The sequence below is a fragment of the Ceratotherium simum genome, chromosome 14 (genome assembly GCF_057802395.1).
Source record: "Ceratotherium simum simum isolate JZ-2026a chromosome 14, ASM5780239v1, whole genome shotgun sequence".
Classification (NCBI taxonomy): Eukaryota; Metazoa; Chordata; class Mammalia; order Perissodactyla; family Rhinocerotidae; genus Ceratotherium; species Ceratotherium simum.
The window spans coordinates 28,927,856-28,946,983 of NC_141913.1; positions in this window are offsets into that span (position 1 = coordinate 28,927,856).

A 19,128-nucleotide genomic window follows, 5' to 3' on the forward strand; every position below is an offset into this window, starting at 1 on the left:
ACTGATGTGACTCTTTCAGGTGCTGGAACAATTTGGTCATACCAAAGCCTTTTGTAATTGGTTAATGTGTATTATGTTCTCACAATACATTTGGGTTCTCACAGGCAGGCAGGACTTAGAGTAAGCTTAGAGTTCGCTCTAATCAGATTCCTCTCCATCAGAAGGTAAGATATGTCTTCCTTTTGGATGGCCTCACTCTACTCCAATCCCAAGGGTGTAGTGGGCAGAGGGAAAGCTTTGGATGTTCTACAGTAGCCTCAGCAAGGAAGTGAAAACAGAGAAGTGAAGTGTCACAGTCCTGGTTCACAGCACATTATTTAAATGGAAAAAAAGAAAAGTGTGTGTCACATCCTTAAAGTGGCTCATCTCCTTTTAGCCGTGCAAGTGGCCCAGACCAGTTAACCTTCCAAATTTTTGCGTCTGGTTTTAACGGTTTTGTTGTCTTTTTTTCTGTCAATGTCTCTACTAGTAGCCACTTCTTGCTGTTGTTATAGTACCTTAGTTTAACATGATCCTTTCACTTAAACTCTCTGAGTGGAAGCAAGATAATCAAGATTTTTTAATGAGCAAATAAGAGTAAATGAGGATTCTAAGACTTGAGGTGAAGAGATATGGACCTCCCCCCTGAGGGAAGTGAGTGCATTTAGGTCATGAAGTTTGAATCACGTAGTATTTGATTTCCCCTTTCTTTTTGATACCTTCTGCCCCACATCAGCCCAATCTGCTGTCCCTAGTGCTCTTGCTGTATCAAACATTTTCAGCAGCTCTGGTGAGCTTGTGGTTTAGTAGTCTAAATGGGCATCTGCCAGTATCTCACAGCTGGAAATTGTTCTCCTCTTCTCATTAATCATTATATAACATCCCTGAGTCCTAGCCCTTCTGCATTCCTTTCTAGTTGATATGATAAACATATTCTTGTAAATGATGCTGATATACTAGTGCGAGACACATGCAATGTATTGTGGGAGCCTTCAGTGAATTCACATACGGGAGGAGTTAAGAGAAAATCATTTGGGGTAAGGAGTTAATTCTCTTTGTCCCTCAGTTCTCACCTCATCCAGCACTTCATGGATCAGTCCTGTTATGAATGGAACAGAAGGGGAAATAGAGCTCAGACATGATCTAGATGAGCCAGCAGAGAAGTTATTATTTTTCTGCAAATCTTTAAAGAATTTATTTATAAAGTTATGAACTTATTTTATCCTCTCAATTAGTCATTGCCCTGCCCCTTGCTGGGTACCATGGGTGTCCACTCCGCATTCGTTAGTGGAAACTGCTACTCAGATGAGCCTGATTCACTATTTTTTTAAATGAATCATAATTTCTAGTTTTTGTTCTTTTAGTGTTTCATGTGTCTTACTTCCATTTGCATTCATTGACTCATGGAATTTTAAAGCTGGAAGGAACCTATCGACCATTTAGTTCAACTTCCTCCTTTCATAAACTAGGAGAGCAGACACATTAAGTAGTTTATTTCAAGGTCACCTGCTAATCAAATAACCAAGTCAGGATGAAAACTAGTGGATACAGTGCTGGGTCTTGTACAATTACTTGATGTCATTTTCTTTTGAAGTATGTTTTCTTTAAGAAGTTGCCTTTAATGATTCCATATATAACATTATCTCAAATATTTGGATAACTCTCTGCTTCTCATCCTTCTAAAATTTACAGGTTATTGCAAATATTAATGGAAAAGAATTCAAAACTTGGGTACCAACTTGTTCAAAGGCAAAACGATCTACATATTCATGCTGGCTTTGATAGCCTGGCGTGTCTCCAGCACACAGTAAACAGACGGATAGAGAAGACCTTTATTCCAGATGCTGCAGTTAGCAGGGTGGTATCTAATACATTAGAGATGTTTTCCCAAGTTTCTCCCTGTTAAAATAATTCATAATGATATCAAGGTCAGTGCAAGCTGAGGCTATTTGTTCTGTAGATACCAGACATGCAAGGTAAACCTTCTAGGAGACTATTACAAGCCATCAACAAAACACCCGCTAAGGATGTAAATTTTCATTCTCTCTGTAAATCTTCAACTTACATCATTCATGGCAACTTCCGCCTGTTCATACCCAACACTTCCTGACTCAGTCCTTGCACAGGCTTCAGCAAAGTATATAATTTAAAAAGCTGTTCAGGACTCAGATCCACCTAGGAATTTCTGCAAAGATAGAAAATAAATGTTTCTTCCATTATTCAAGTATGAGATGCCAGGCTTAAGGGTTCTTTTCAATCAGAAGTTTCAAAGCAAAGGATGTGCTAATATTGGAGATGTGAACTAAAATCTGTTATCCAATCTCCTTGAGGAGATCAATTTCTGTGTTCTTATAAGGTGGAGAGAATTAAGTCTATTTGATAAACTTCATGGAATATGTGCTTGGTCCAGGGTCTCATCCTCTTTGGTTGTACCTATAATAAAATTTTCAAAATCAAATGTAACCACTGGAAATTTAACAAGCTTCTGACATTGCATTTGGCAATATACTTTCTATGGGAATGAAAACATATACATATATTCTATAAATATCATGTATGTTTAGTCTATATATGAATATCAGTGTATTGTGTATGTATGGTGGAATTGTCTTTCCAGTCATTTCTTCACATAAGACCATATACATGGCACTAAGTTGTCTGTGAGCCTCTGAGGGGAGGATCAGGAAGGTGTGAACAGTGGTGAGAGTAGCATGGTATCCATTCCAGGATCAGCCTTATGTAGAGAACAGGCCAGCTATAATTAACTGTAAGTAGCAGGTAAGATAATTGTTTTCATGATGGGTCTTGTGAGAAGGAGGAGACTCCAGGTGACAAAGTGTGGCATAGAGCTGGGGTTCTTGAAGGCTGTGCTGCTCCCTGTTCTGTCATCAGATGCCTGCAGGATGAGTAGTGAGTAAATTGCAGCAGTGTTGGTTTAGCCTAAGCACCTTGCAGTGTTGGGGGCGGAGATGCACTCCAGGCAGAAGCAGCTTGGGCAGAGGCAACCCTGCTGAGATCCCCTCCAACTGCAGACAAGGGACATTTGTGAACATATTTGAATTACCTCTGTGGACTCCCTGAAATCACTGGGGAACATTTTGACTGTGGGGGGCCACGTATCCATGGACCTTATTCATAATCCAAGGCACTGCAAGAGGACTGGATAAGTCATTCCTGATTATTCGAGTGCAAATTCTTCCTTCCCTTGGCTAGCGCTTAGGATTTATATCACGAACGACATTTGGCACTCTCCCTGCAATCCCTCTCCAGTTGTCTCCTGCCGATAAAACTTCACCCTTTTGGTTTTATTTTTAAATAGGTAAATTAAGCACATTGTACAAGTTCAAATAGTATCAAAAGGTAATTCTTTCGGTGTTTGTCAGAAGCCTGGAATCCCAAGGATGGGTAACACTGCAGAGGTGATATTACTAACCCTTAGTCTCCCAGGGGATACACATAGTCACACACACCAATACGCGGTTTCAGCACTACTGAGCGTAAGGAGATAACACTGCTGGGGAATTTAAGATAAATTATGCTATGGAAAGTAACAGACCCTGAAAAAGGAAGCTGAGCTCTGGCATTTTACACCTTACAAAGACAAATGCTTTGCAACGTGTATTAAAAGCACTCTTTGTGATCAAAAGATTTGGCAAGTCACCCAGAATTCTTAACTTTCCCACGGTGGTAGAAATCTCATTATATATAACCTTTTAAATGGGACCAGAGAAACACTTCAACTTGATTCTCATTGAGCACAACCTCTACCTGCAAGTACAGTTCAAATGGAGACAAAATGTATATTATTTTTGCATTGGACATGTAGTGCCAAGAGCACTCTTCCGCTGTCTCCTTTTATTCAAGAGCCAAGTAGCTTGCTTGCACTCTCTCACTGTCTCTCTCTCTCTCTCCCTCTTCACACACACACGGATCCTAGGGGCTCTGTATCCCCCAGCTGGGGAATAATTCTTATAAACCTTGCCCCAGCCTGGGGTCCACCATGGTCTGACCATGGTGGATGTGGTAAATTTAAATTCTTGTCTCCTGGGGGCCCTATAGGGCAGGCATACTTAAAAACATGCAAGTTCAACCCCAAAGTATTTTGTGGTGATAGTTCTTGTGGTTGCTTGTGAGTTTATCTCATCTACCACCCTGGATTATCTCATATGCTCATGCTAATTTATAGATCGGCCTGTCTCTCTGTTCTATGTTGAGCTGCCATTGTGTTCTTTCATTGCCATAGTTTTGCAAACTGCCACCAGCTATGTTGTCCAGGCTTTGTTCCAGGTCCTGTACATTTAATATTCAAATAATCATCACAAAAGTGCCATGAGAGATATGATTATGACCATTTTACACACAAAGAAACCAAGAATCAAAAAAGATAAGGCCACTTGGTATGATGCAGCACATGTGTTAAAATTTGTACTCAATTCTTCTAACTTCAGGAAAGAAAAGGAACTGATGAAGCAAAGCCCCTATGGTGTATGAAGCACTGTTTGTGTGAGTACAGTCATGCACTGCATAGACTTTCAGCCAACCACAGACCACATGTACTACGGTGGTCCCACACGATTAGTGTGTAGAGGATTATACTACCTAGATTTGTGTAAGTACACTCTGTGATGTTCGCACAAGGACAAAATCGCCTAACGATGCATTTCTCAGAACATACCCTCGTTGTTAAGGAATGCATGGCTGTATATCTCTTTATACACAGACACACATGTACATATATTATTTCATTCAATATATGTAATGCTAGTCGTCTTCACACCTTAAACTTTTGTACTAATTCAACATACAAAGATAATTACAGAGATATTTTTACTTGTTTGTTTTTTTCTTAGATAATCATTTGAATTAATAGGTAAATGAAGGATTAAAGATTTCCTGGGTTGGCTGGTTTTAGAATTAGTCACTTACTGCAACAAATTCTTATTTAGTGTGTACCATTTGCTAGGCAGTAAATAATGGGAAGTGCTGGAGATTCAGTGATAAAATAAAAGAAAAAGCATCTGCCCTCACAGAGCTTATGATTTAGATGGGCTAAGGAGTTGGCAAATATTTTCTGGAAAGGGTCAGATAAATAGGTTTGGCCTTGTGGGCCATGTGGTCTGTGTCTCAACTAGTCAACTCTGCCCTTGTAGTGCAAAAGCAGCCTTAGACAACAGAGAATACAGTGAGGTTCTATTGGCTAGGTTCTATTGGCTAGGTAGTTATGAACACTGAATTCAAATTCATATAATCTTCACGTGTCACAAAACATTATTTTTCTTTTAATTTTTTTCAAATATTTAAAAATGTAAAAAGCAAGGGCACTTTCTCAACGTGATAAAGCCCGTTTGTGAAAAACTCACAGCTAACATCATTCTCAGTGGTGAAAGAAGGACAGATTTCCCACTAAGATCAGGAGCAAGCCAGCGATGCCCATTTCACCACTGCTATTCGACGTCGTACTGAATGTTCTAGCCAAAGCAATTAAGCAAAGTAAAAAAAAATAACAGGTATCCAAATTAGAAAGGAAGAAGTAAAGCTATCTCTATTCTCAGATGTCATGATTCCATATATAGAAAATCCCGAGGAATACACGCATAAAAAACTACTAGAGCTAATAATCAAATTCAGCAAAGTTTCAGGGTATAAAATCAACACATTAAACCAGTTATGTTTCTATATTCCAGCAGAGAATAATTCAAAAAGGTCTTTAAGAAAACAATGTCATTTATAATAGCATTCAGAAAAATAAAATATCTAAGAATAAGTTTAGCCAAGGAGGTGAAGACTTGTACAATGAAAACTACAAAACTGGCGTAAAATGGAAACTGTTGATTGTAATTAAAGAAGAACTAAATCAATGGATAGATAGCTGTGTTCGTGGATTGGAAGCCTTGATATTAAGATGTCAAAACTATCGAAAGCGATCTACAGATTCAAAGCAATCCCTATCGAAATTCCAATTGCGTTATTTTTTTTATTGAGAATTGCAGAACCCAATCCTCAAATTCACATAGAATTTCAAGTGGCCCTGAATAGCCAAAACAAAATTGAAAGAGAAGAACATCATACTTCCTGATTTCAAAACTTACCACAAAGCTACCGTAATCAAAACAGTATGGTACTGGCATTCAGATAGATATACAGAGTAGACCAATGGAATAGAATTGAGAGTACAGAAATAAACTCATACATCTATGGCCAATTGACTCAACAACTTAACAACAAAATGGTAAACAATCCAATTAAAAATGGTCAAAGAGCTTGAAGGGCCAAAGGACTTCTTTATCCAAAAAGGATATACAAAGGGCCAATAGGCACATGAAAAAATGCCAACCTCAGTAGTCATTTGTGTAATGCAAAACAAAACGCCAATGAAGTACCACTTCATACCCACTAAGATGGCTATAATAATAATTTTTTTAAATAACAAATGTTGAAGAGGATGTGGAGAAATTGCAAGCCTTGTGCATTGTTGAAGAGAATGTAAGATGGTTCAGCTGCTGTGGAAAAGAGTTTGGCAGTTCCTCAAAAAGTTACATATAGAAAATACCATATGACACCATGATTTTACTCCCAGGTATATACACAAAAGAATTAAAAACAGATATTCAACCAAGTTCATGTATATGCGTGTTCATAGCAGCACTATTCACAATAGCCAAAAGGTAATAAAAAAACTCAAATATCTATGAATAGATGAATGGGTAAACAAATTGTATATATATATGTAATGAAATATTATTTAACAATAAAAAAGAGTGAAGTACTTATATGCTACAATGTGAATGAGCCTTCAAAACATGATGCTAAGTGAAAGAAACCAGACACAACAGGTCATATATTGTATGTATGATTCCATTTACATGAAATATCCAGAATAGACAAATCTTTAGAGATAGAATGTAGATTAGCGGCTACCAGTGCTGAAGGGGAGGGGAGAATAAGGAGAAACTGTTTAAAGGTTATTAGGTTTTACTTTGGAGTGTTGAAAATATTTTGGAACTAGATAGATGTGGTGGTTGCACAGCAATGTGAATGCATTAAATGTCACCAAATTGTCCATTTTAAATGGTTAATTTTAAGTTATGTGAATTTCACCTCAATAAGTTATTCCTTTAAATGTGCCAAGCCCTGATTAGATCTCAAATTTTGCTGCGTGTAAAAATCATCTGGGGAGCTTTTAAAAATGCCAGTGGCCAGGCTGTACCTCAAACCAATTAAATCAGAATCTCTAGATTTGGGATGCAGGGATTAGTATTTATTTATTTTTTTAGGATTCCCACATTATTCTATTGTGTAATCAAGTTTGGAAATAAATAGTCTAGACCAGTGATTCTTAAATGTTGTTCTGGGACCAGTTACACGAGCATAACCTGAGAACTTGTTAGAAATCTAAAGTCTCTGACACCATCCCAGACCTACCGAATCAGAAACCCTAGGGGAGGAGCCAAGCACACTGGTGTTTTAACAAGACCTCCAGGCGATTCTGATGCATCCTCAAGTTTGAGAACTATCACTCTACAATCTAGTCTTGGTCTTTGATGTGTATATCTATCATCTGAGGATCTTTTGAAGTGATACTTGAGATTCAGTTGTTGCAAGGCAGGACCTGAACATTTCAAGTAAAGTCTCCGGTAATAGAGTATTTTTTGTACCTCTCTGGTCTAGATTGAGAAGCAGACATTAGGCAAAAAATGGCATAATTACTCAGTTAATCACAATTGTGAATGAGTTTTCACTTATTTCTCTAGATTTTTGTAATCCACATTTCAATCAGTTACTGAGTGCCTACTTAAAGTATGTGCTAGCTTTTAGGAGTAACCTGTATAATCAAATCTTATATTTGTCCTCAAAGGTTTCCAGTCTTCTAAGTGGGATTGGAGAATGAACAGAGTGAACTGCAAAGGCACTAGAATGCACCAGATCACCTGGCCTTGGTGGGAAGACGGGTCAGCACAGCTCTCAGGCAGCGTTTGTCCTCTGATTGGCTGTCTTTTGATAAGCTTTTAGCGTATGGTAATCACAATATTGATATGTAAGTACATCACAGGCTTTCAAAATTGGAAAGCATTTTAGAGATTACTGGATTTAACACTTTATTCTTTGATACTCTAGGGTAGGGGCTGAGGGGTTTGTTGGTGCATCAGTGGCTGTTGGAGAAGAGGAAAAAAGGAAGAGGAGAGAAAGGAAAGAGGAAACGAACGAGGCAAGACGGTGAGACTTGAGTTCTTTACACCATTTTACCTAGATGACATCTCCTTTGCCCTGGGTTATATAGGGCATCCTTACTAAGATCTGCTTAAAGAATGGGTTCCTTGTCAAGGAAAAACATTTAAATATGTTTATGAGTATGTGTGTGTATACGCATGTGCATTTTAAATATATATGTATACATTATTGCAATTATCTTAACTCATAGGTAGGTGGAAACATTTAGTATTGACCAGAGGGTTTCAACCTCAGCTATTATGCTTACCTAAGGCACATTTAAAACATATTGACACTGATATTCCAGGACAAGATACTTGGTCTGAGTTGGGCCTAGGCATAGTTATTCTTTGCATATTCCTCAGGTGATTCTCATGCATAGTCTTAGCTGGACACTCCTGATAGAGGCCATGACACTCTTAATAGTATGAGTAGACATGGTTGAGGAAGGCATCCCAGAGCCCAGGAACACTGAGCTAAACTGCAAAGTCCAGAAGGTTGCAAAGAGAGCAGGAAAGAAAGAAGAGGGTGTCTGGACAAAGCCTTTTGAACAAAGGAACAGATTTGACAACACAGAAGATTCATTTGAAGGATGAAGACAGTAGGTCTGAACAAAGGAAACCATAGCATAAGGAAGAAACACAGGCTTTGATAGATAAAGGTTGTATTTTTTAAACAGCATTTTGAGATTACAGCCATAATACCACTGTCTTCAAAAACCTGTGTTATAAAATGCTGTGGAGCAACAATTTTGCCATTAGAACTTCTGATTTCCATTTTCTTCCAATAGTTTTTACAGAGTCAGGTGCCAGTAGATGACTTTCCTCCAGTCCCATGGTGATTTAGGAACTTGGAATAAACATAGGACTTCAGTTTCCTGTCTCGCACTTTTCATAGGCATGACATTCATTTTGAGATCTAAAAAGAAAAACAAAATAATAGGAGCTATAAATTAAACTCTTGCAGAAAACTGGCTTGTAAGGAGCATACAATTGATAAATATGTCAAGATTATAAACATTTTTTTGCCTTCAAATGAAGTGAAGATTACAGAATTTCTTGAGTAATTTCTAAAATTAGAGTAAATCTAATTTTTCTTTGTCATTGGTTTCAGTAATCTGAAGGAGCTTCCACAGACTGAAAACGAATCTATCTATCACCTATCTATCTATCTATCTATCTATCTATCTATCTACCTACCTACCTATCTATGTATCTATCTATCCACACACACACACACACACACACACACACACATATATATATAATTTGACTTTAAAAATTCACTCATATTGTTCAATGCACTTATGGATTTTCTTCCTAACCTAGAGCCCCTGGACCCTTCAAGATCTTTCCATCATAATGGACAAGGAGAGAATTCTATTCATGAGTCACTTCTGATATTTCAAAAAGTCTAACAGAAATCAAATGTTTACAGATGATGGAGCTACACAGAATTAGCACATTTTGCTCACTTTTGTTTTAGGCTGGAATTTGTCATTTTGTTGTCCAAATAATGAATCTGGATGTTCTTTGTGTTTTGAAACTAGATAGAAGTTCTGAGTAGTTGCTGATGACATCTCAGATAAATAAGGTCATATAGAAGTAGAATAAAGACAGGTATCTTTGGGGCTGGCCCCGTGGCTTAGCGGTTAAGTGCATGCACTCCTCTACTGGCGGCCCGGGTTCGGATCCCGGGCGCGCCCCGACGCACCGCTTCTCCTGCCATGCTGAGACCGCGTCCCACATACAGCAACTAGAAGGATGTGCAACTATGACATACAACTATCTACTGGGGCTTTGGGGAAAAAAAAGGAGGAGGATTGGCAGTGGATGTTAGCTCAGAGCTGGTCTTCCTCAGCAAAAAAAAAAAACAAAAAAATTATATATGAAAAAAAAAGACGGGTATCTTTGGTGGTTAAAAAATTTGGATAATGGTTACAACTATGCATATTTCTTTGTAAAATTTTATGTGTAAATTGTTGAATTATAAAAATTAAATATCAACTCTACTTTTAGATTGATCCTCTTTGGAAATTGGGAGATGGTTTTATGACCACTCAATGACCCTTTCAAATCTGAGAATCTATATATTAAAGTTTCTAAAAATGAGGACTTCTGAAGAATTATGTGCTAATCACAGAATAATGGAATCATAGGATATTCACCATAGAAGATACCCGTGGGCACCGTAGGAACCACAGGAAATACTTACCACAAATGTCCCTTCTGCAGTACTCATTCGTTCATCCAGCCACTCATTCACTATTGATGTCTTTCAAGCTCTCCTAGATCATAGACACACTGCTGTGTCTCCTATGAGTACAAAGATTACAAGACACATTGGCTCTCTTTGAGGTCACAGCCTCCTGAAAGCCTGATATTGTTCATTTGGTTCACATGTCACACTTTTTAAATCTTGTTGACATGAATTACTAGAGCTTAAGGATGGCAAGATTAACTAGAACAAAGCAGGATTTGAATCCTAAAGGAAATGGGAGAATAGGAAACCAATTGGTGTAGGAACACAAGCATGGAGTCAAAAAGGTGGGATTCATCAGCAAGAATGAACCAAGAAATTCCAGATCCTAGAACTCACACATCATATCTGTATCTGACTAACAGTATCTCTGGCACTGCTTAGATTCTGACTTTTGATGTGTTGCTCCAAAACTATTCCTTATTGGGGACAGAAGTTTTCTAGAATCTAGGATGGAACTAGACCTAACATTATTGGCTAAACAAAAAACATGTCATCACAAAGCTTTATATGGTAGATAGAACACTGAGGAGAGTGTGACAGAGGAAGGAGGTCATAGTGTTAGCTTTGTGCTGTGGTTGAGTAGATTTACTCTGCATGGCCCCAGTTGGAATTTATTTTAACTAAATGTTCTCTAGAATTGTATGTGCTTTATCTAGTGAAGGTAGAAAAAGTAGGAAAGAGTGACTCACTATCACTAGCCCAAATCTGGTCACATGGTAGATGTTCAATAAATATAAGTTATCATCACAAATTTGTGAATGTATTCAGAAAAATTGTATTGAGTTAATTTTGTAAGCTATGCAAACAAAATTTTCCAGTTCCAGCCCCCAAATCTTCTCAAAATGCTGTGAACTCCTTAAACAGTAAAATAATATTCTATTTGTCTGCTGCTAAATTCTACTAAATCAGGAAAATGGCCTTGAATATTTTAGAAATATTTAAAAGAGCAAAAAAAAAATTCTGGTTTGAGGCTTAGGTATATTTGAATCTTAAACTAACCAAAAGACTCATTGCTTGGGCATTCTCATTGAGTTTCTATTCATATAGATAACTTATGCTTAACTCTGCCCTGATCAAAAGAGAATACTTTGTTATTGTTATTGTGGGAGAAGGCAAAGTAGTTGATAGAGACATGTACTAACTGTGTAAGCAAATTCTTCAGCAGAGAATTCAATGCGTCTCCTATTTGCCAAGGCAGACGAGACGTATGGGTAAGTTATCAATTCCATATCTCATCAGGTATTTAATAAAACTAGGAACATTTTCATTCACAGCTGTGAGAATCCCCAAGAAGTTTTGTGAATGTTTGCACTAGTTGGGAATATATTTCCAGAGACCATTCCTGCATGCCTCCCTCAATTCAGAAGCACTCCATTCTGCTTCCGGGCTGCAGAATAAAAGAACATCTTTTTCTTGGTTGGAGTTTACAAGTACCAGAGCAGACAGACACTTGGGTTAGGCCCATCACCTTACAGTTAGACCAGAAGTGTTGCCAGACCCCCACTATCTTTTACTTGGATCATGTGGAGGACATTTTTGCACTTGATCCTTGGAGAAAATTCAATCGGTACAACCTCGCTCTATTTCTCTCTCCTAGTGCTCTGCTCATGACCACAAATTGGCACAAGAAGTGTAAAGGAGTAGAACTTATCTAACACCTAATAAAAGAGAAATGTAAACAAACAAACAAGCAACACCTTGCATCACCATCGAAGCGAAAAGAATAATAGAAGCTATAGGCGTTTCCTGCAGTGGCGAGAGCAAAGCCAGGAGAAGGTCACTCCTCAGATCTTACTTTTGCTTTAAAAACTGTGTTTAATTGTTAGTCATGATGCACTGTGGGCAGAACAATTAGTTGTATCTATATTAGATCTAAGCTGTAATTATTTGTTACATTAATCATGACTAGAGTGAGAATTTAATTAGTCACGAACATTAAGTGAATTTTTCTGAAGCAGGGGAAAAATGTTTTCTGTTGTTTGGTGCATCTGATTAAAGAAAGGGCACCACAGCTGGCTGGTGAGGTGGAAGGGGCGTAACCTTCAAGATTTGCTATCTATTTACTAAGAAATCTAGATCCAGCTGATTTCATGTCACTACATTTGTGTTTCATATCCAAATGGCGCATCTGTGTTTCTCAGCACAGGTAAGGGAGGACCCCGGATGTTGAACATTATCTAGTAATTCAGAAGGGCCATCTGATGTTGATTTTACCCAATTTTTGTTTGTTTCCCTTATTTATTCTATATCTCTGTTTTCATGAGGGCAAAGATGCTACCAGAGAAATTCCAAGAATGGGGAAGGAGATGCCCAGAGAGAAGTTCACACAGAGTTAGTTAATATTTATCTCTGTATAGTGTTTCGAAAGGAGCAACTGAACGTTTGGCATTCACCTAATCACATATAGCTAACGTCCAAGGCCTCAAAGCTCTGCAATCTGCACTCTTTTCAAATTAAAAATATAAAGACTTTTGGGGGGTACTTCGAGGAGGAAACAAAGTATAAATGTGGTGGCTGCGATAGTGTGTGCCACGGCATGTGATAATGTGACACATTTAATGATTCACGTACCTAGAGCTGTTATCACCCCAAACAGCTCTACCCTGCTGATTCGAGTGAAAACTTTTAGACAAACTCAGCGTTCTTTTGCTCATTACACTGACCTGTCAGAAATGACAACTTGGCCTAGTCTGGTTATTCCATGCTGACAAGGTACCACTCAGGCTTCATGGCAATAATGTCAGCTTTTAAATGTGCAATGTACTTAAGGAAGCTCATTTCTATGATTTGGCCAAAAAGAGCCATTTTCCTTGTCAGTGGTGAGGAATGCCTTAGTTTTCTTTAAATTAGGAGTCGTTTTCATGGAGATTGTCCCTAAGAAAACCTGCAGAAAGGAGAGAAGCTATTTTTTGAAAGCTTTAAAATAATTTAGCCTACTGAGCAGTGGTGTGATTACACAGTGTGTTGAAGACAGCCAGAGATGCTCTGCTCTGTCCAAATCATACTTCATAACCACCAATAACACAACAAATAAAACTTCAGTTGGGTCATGAACAGTATGCACTATCTTCTGCCAGCAGAGTGGTGAGTTGGAAAGTTCTTTCCGTGTGGTTTGGGGCCACAATATGTAGAATCTGGAGTAAGGCCAAAGCAACAATTTGATGAGGTGCTATGCTCCTGGTCCAGAGGCACATTTTTCCTTGCCTTTGCCAGGAAGGGAGGGACAGAGAGACATGTTAAGAGACATGTTAAGGCTAGCATTGGGCTTTACAATAGATCCAGTGAAAATGTAAAGAAAACTGGTGATGACCTAGCAAATTGGGATAGGAGAGAGGAAAACCGGGATAAAACTGACACGTCCTTCTTTGATTTTCCCCATTAATACACTATTGTAGTTGGGTCTACTCATATGCCAAGTTCTTGGCAGGACTGGAATTACATTTTGACATTCAAATTTGTGTTGTCTTCACCTCATTATTTTAACATACTACTTCCAAAATAACATAGATAGATAAATAGATAGATAGATAGATAGATATAGATAGATAGATAGATATAGATAGATAGATAGATAGATATAGATAGATAGATAGATATAGATAGATAGATAGATAGATAGATAGATAGAGATAGATAGATAGATAGATAGATAGATAGATAGAGATTGATAGATAGATAGATAGATAGATAGATATAGATAGATAGATAGATAGATAGATAGATAGATATAGATAGATAGATATAGATAGATAGATAGATAGATAGATAGATATAGATAGATGGATAGATATAGACAGATAGATAGATATAGATAGATAGAGATAGATAGATAGATAGATAGATAGATAGATAGATAGATAGATATAGATAGATAGATAGATAGATAGATAGATAGATAGATAGATAGATAGATATAGATAAATAGATATAGATAGATAGATAGATAGATAGATAGATAGATAGATAGATAGATAGATAGATATAGATAGATAGATAGATAGATAGATAGATAGATAGATAGATAGATAGATAAAATTGGTTTTATATCAACCACAAAGATGCCTAAGCCATATTCACCAAGACCAGCAGATTCAAATCCAACTCTACTGGCCTCATGAATTTTTGCTCCCTGTTTCAAGCTCCCTGGTTCACTCTAGGACTGACTAGTGACAATGTCTAATCAACTCCTATGACAAGCTGCACTGGAGACTCATAGAAGACTATGGAAACCGTGGGTTTTTTTTGTATTTTATTTTTTGTTTTTTTTTAATACTCTCTTTTAACATAAGAACCTTTGGGTGGCCTTTAGACTAAATTCACATCATACTCAGACTCTTAGTTGCTGAGTACTGCCAGCCAACTATTTCCACTTGAGGAAATGTGGGTTGACCCAAAACACAATTTGATTGCTCATGCTTTCTTCTATTTTCCTTGTATTAAGGAACTAGAATCTTTCCAAAATATATGAGTAAAAATTTCCACAAATACACATCCTGAGATTAAATTATTTGGACAACTGGAGGTATATTTAATCTGGAGTAAGGTGCTGTGATTAATTTTACTTTTTAAAAATTATTATTTGGACCTAGTAATCAATCAAGCAATACATTTTTATTAAGCAGTTAGTGACTCTTGTGCTGTGGTAGAGAGTACCTTCTCCTCCAAGACATTACAATTGAGTAGGGAAGGCTACACTGAAACAGCAAATACCAGAGAGTAACACAATATTTGAAGAATATGCCTATGTATGCTATAGACATCCAAGAACTAGAGGAGGTTAATAAAGAAAAAAAAACCTGGATAAAGATAGTGCTGTTAGTGACTGCTGTAGAAAGACAAGTAGATTCGTATACATGTACTCAGAAAGACTTTACAAGAAAGATCTAGTATGAATAAAAACCCATGCAAAAGTATGTTTGCAGAGAAAATGAACGTTGGTTGAAGGGAGCTACTCCAGTTGTGAAATAGACCATATTGATAGGAAAATTTACAACCTCATTGTAGGGAGTATTGAATGACAGGGAAAGGAGGTTAGCAGTGTTATTTTGCTATACAGTAGTTCTCCTTATCTGGGGTTTCACTGTCCGTGGTTTCAGTTACTCATGGTCAACCGCAGTCAGAAAATACTAAATGCAAAATTCCAGAAATAAACAATTCATAAGTTTTAAATTACACACTATTCTGAATAGCATGATGAAATCTTGTGCCATCCTGCTCTGTCCCACCCAGAACATGAATCATCCCTTTGTCTAGCATATTCATGCTGTATACACTACTCGCCTGTAGTCACTTAGTAGCTCTCTCAGTTGTCAGATCGACTGTCACCTATTGTAGTGCTTGTGTTCAAGTAACCCTTATTTTACTTAATAATGGCCCCAAAGTGCAAGGGTGGTGATGCTGGCAATTTGGATATGCCAAAGAGAAGCTGTAAAGTACTTCCTTTATGTGAAAAGGTGAAAGTTCTCAACTTAATAAGAAAAGAAAAATATTCATATGCTGAAGTTGCTAAGATCTACAGTAAATTTTATTACAGTATATTGTTACAATTGTTCTATTTTATTATTAACTATTGTTGTTAATCTCTTACTGTAACTACTTTATAAATTAAACTTTATCATAGGTATGTATGTATAGGAAAAAACATAGCATATACAAGGTTCAATACTAGCTGAGGTTTCAGGCATGCACTGCGGGTCTTGGAACATATCCTCTGCGGATAAGGGGTCTACTGTAGTCACTTCCTGTTTGCCTTCTTCTACATTGCTGAGATATTGAGAGTTTATGCTCAGTTAGTAACACATTGCCAATACAAATTTATAGTTCTTGTGGCTCAACACACAGTTTCAACTTTCATTATGTGTATTGGTTTCTCATCTGTTTAATTCCATTTATTTCAGTCATGTCCTTTTATTCAAGACCATCTAATGCTCAGTGTAGTAGTAGGCTGCAATATTAAATGCTGAAATAACATTGATGATTTCTGTTCACTAGCAGCTTACAATCTAGGTGCCTTGGAAAACTCTGTCTCTCTCAGCGTTTCCTTAGAAAACTGCCCTCGGACACACACGTCAGGACAACGGTGTCAAGAAACCAACTTGTAACTTTCAGAAGGCTGTCTACCTGCTTTGTGGAGGATCATGAGATTAATACTACTTGTTAGTTCTATCATTAATAATAACAGTGCTTCTTTACATGTGTGCAGGGATTCATGGATGAGGAGACATTTTCACATATTTCACTTCTTTTGTGCCTAATTGTGTGGCCTTGCGGAGAGAAGGTTGCTGGACATCCCTAGGCGTTGTTCATCTTGTCCCTACCTGCCTCTTGGGACACTTGTATGTATCAAGTATGTCTCACAGTGTGAAAAAGAGTTTCATAGTTCACAAGAGAGAGCTTAGGGTTTCAGACCACAGTACATCCCTTTTTTGAATCGTGCATTTAAGTTACTCAGCACACTTCCACGTGCTTTCTCTCATTTGATCCTCATAAGTTTATTTTTGTCATTAAGTATATTTACATATTATTCATATTTACAATTCTTCTCTCATCAAAAGAAACCAACAAAACTTCCATAGGCACGCATATCAATTTCTTATAACCCAAAACTGTCAAAATCATTGCTCTCCTCACCTCTCTCACCTACATGTCTGCAATAATAGTTCACCATTCCACTCCTTCTTCTGACTCTTACTCATGTATATGTATCAGTGATTCTCAGATAATTTCTCCCCAAAATGGTGCTTCTCCCTCTTCTCTTTTGGGTGAGAAATATAAAGCTTTTCTTCTTACTAGTAACTTGACCATTTTCTATTTTTTATAATTTTTTCTAGCTAATTTTAAGCTTTTTTTAAAAAAAAACAAAAGGCCTTTCAGATACAAAGTGAGGACTTATCTTTCCTGACACAGAATTCCCTTTGGTTAGATGTGATATCTCTGTTTCGTTCAATTTCTTCTGCTTTCTTCAACCCTTAAAAAACTTTATGTTTTTTAATATCTTTTCTCCTGGGGGGAACATGTCCATTCTATCAGAGACAAAAGGAATTTTTGGCATTATCCAATTCCATCCATCTTCAAGTTTAAACACAAAATATTAAATATTAAATAACTCTGAATCTTATGCTTTGTCTTTTTTCTGCTCTAGCTGATCCATACAATGTTTTCCAAATTTATTCCAGTGTTCCATAGGGTCACGCATGTTAAATGTCCCCTTTATGACCTATACAAAAGCTAATGGTGGGAGTCATAATATGCATATTAAAAACAGCTAAATTCTATTCTTACCACACACAATGATATTATATAATATCCCTGTATGGTTTTCTTTTTATGCTTTATTTTTTGTTTCATTTCTCAATTTTCCTTTGCAACTTTATGTTTGAAAATATATCCCAGAAGTTCTCATTTACCATACATTCTCTATTTTGCCTTAAGTCCTATCTTTCCTCTGAAGGATCACGACATTCTCTCTCTCCTCTCTTCCCTTCTCTTCTTTCTTCTTCCTATTCTTTTCCTTCTCCTCTTCATTTCTTCCTCTTTTCTATTAACTTTGCTATTATGGTATTTTGCCCTTTTCCCCTCTTCTTTACTTTCTTCGTCACTTTATCATTGTTACACAGTAGTTTCTTTTCCTTTACTCCAGTGACTCTCAACTGGGGGCGTTTTGCCCCCAAATGACATTTGGTGATGTCTGGAGACATTTTTGGTTGTCACAACTGGGAGGGGGGTGCTAGAGGAATCTAATGTGTGAAGACCAGGGATCCCCCACAACAAAGAATTACCCAGTTCAAAATGTCAACCGTGCCAAGATTAAGAAAACTCCTATCACTATTCTAATGCCCTATGCACGAACCACGGCTCCCTCTAGCTAATACCACACTGTTCCTTTTGAAACACTTTCACTGTAATTTTTTCAAATGTAGTATCTGTTTGATGAGAGAGTCTACAGAACACAGATAAAGTGTAAGCTTCCATGAAACGTTCAGGTTGGCATAAAGGTTTTATTTTTACATATCACATCTACTGTCCTGAACCTATCCAGGTACCATTTTCTAATGGTGATTAGGACCCTTGCTGGTGTGGGATATAAAAGAGGGCCCGCCACGCCATAAAATAAATGTGCCAAAGTAAAATGAAGAGTTTAGAAAATTCATGCTTAGCCCCTGATGCAGTCACCTTGGTCTTGAGTTGTGAGAGCCCACGTGGTGGTATTATTTGGGGATAAATCTGTGTCCCTGACTGTAATGCTGATTTGAGCCCTAGATCTCAATTATCTTTTGATCTTCTAGCTCTGTGCTAGCATAGGACTTTACAATAATAAATCTGAATAAATATGTTTTTAAGTAACATACCATGGTCATCTCTGACTCATTCCTCTTGTGACTTAATCTCTTTTGCAGCCAACTACTGATTATGGCATGGAACATTTTACACAAGCTCACCTGACACACCATATATTTACAAGGTTTTAATGAGAAAATTATCTAACCAAATAAATGCTTGTCTTTTCCAAATAAGTACTCCCACATCACTTCCCTCTTTTATTGTCTTTCAAGATTTATTTTGGGACCAATAGAAATTTCCCGCTTCTTTTTGACCTACCACTGGCCCTTTTCAACATTTCTAGAGTTTTTGCCCATATTTATTGTCTCCCATTTCTAACACTATCTTCCCTGGAAAATA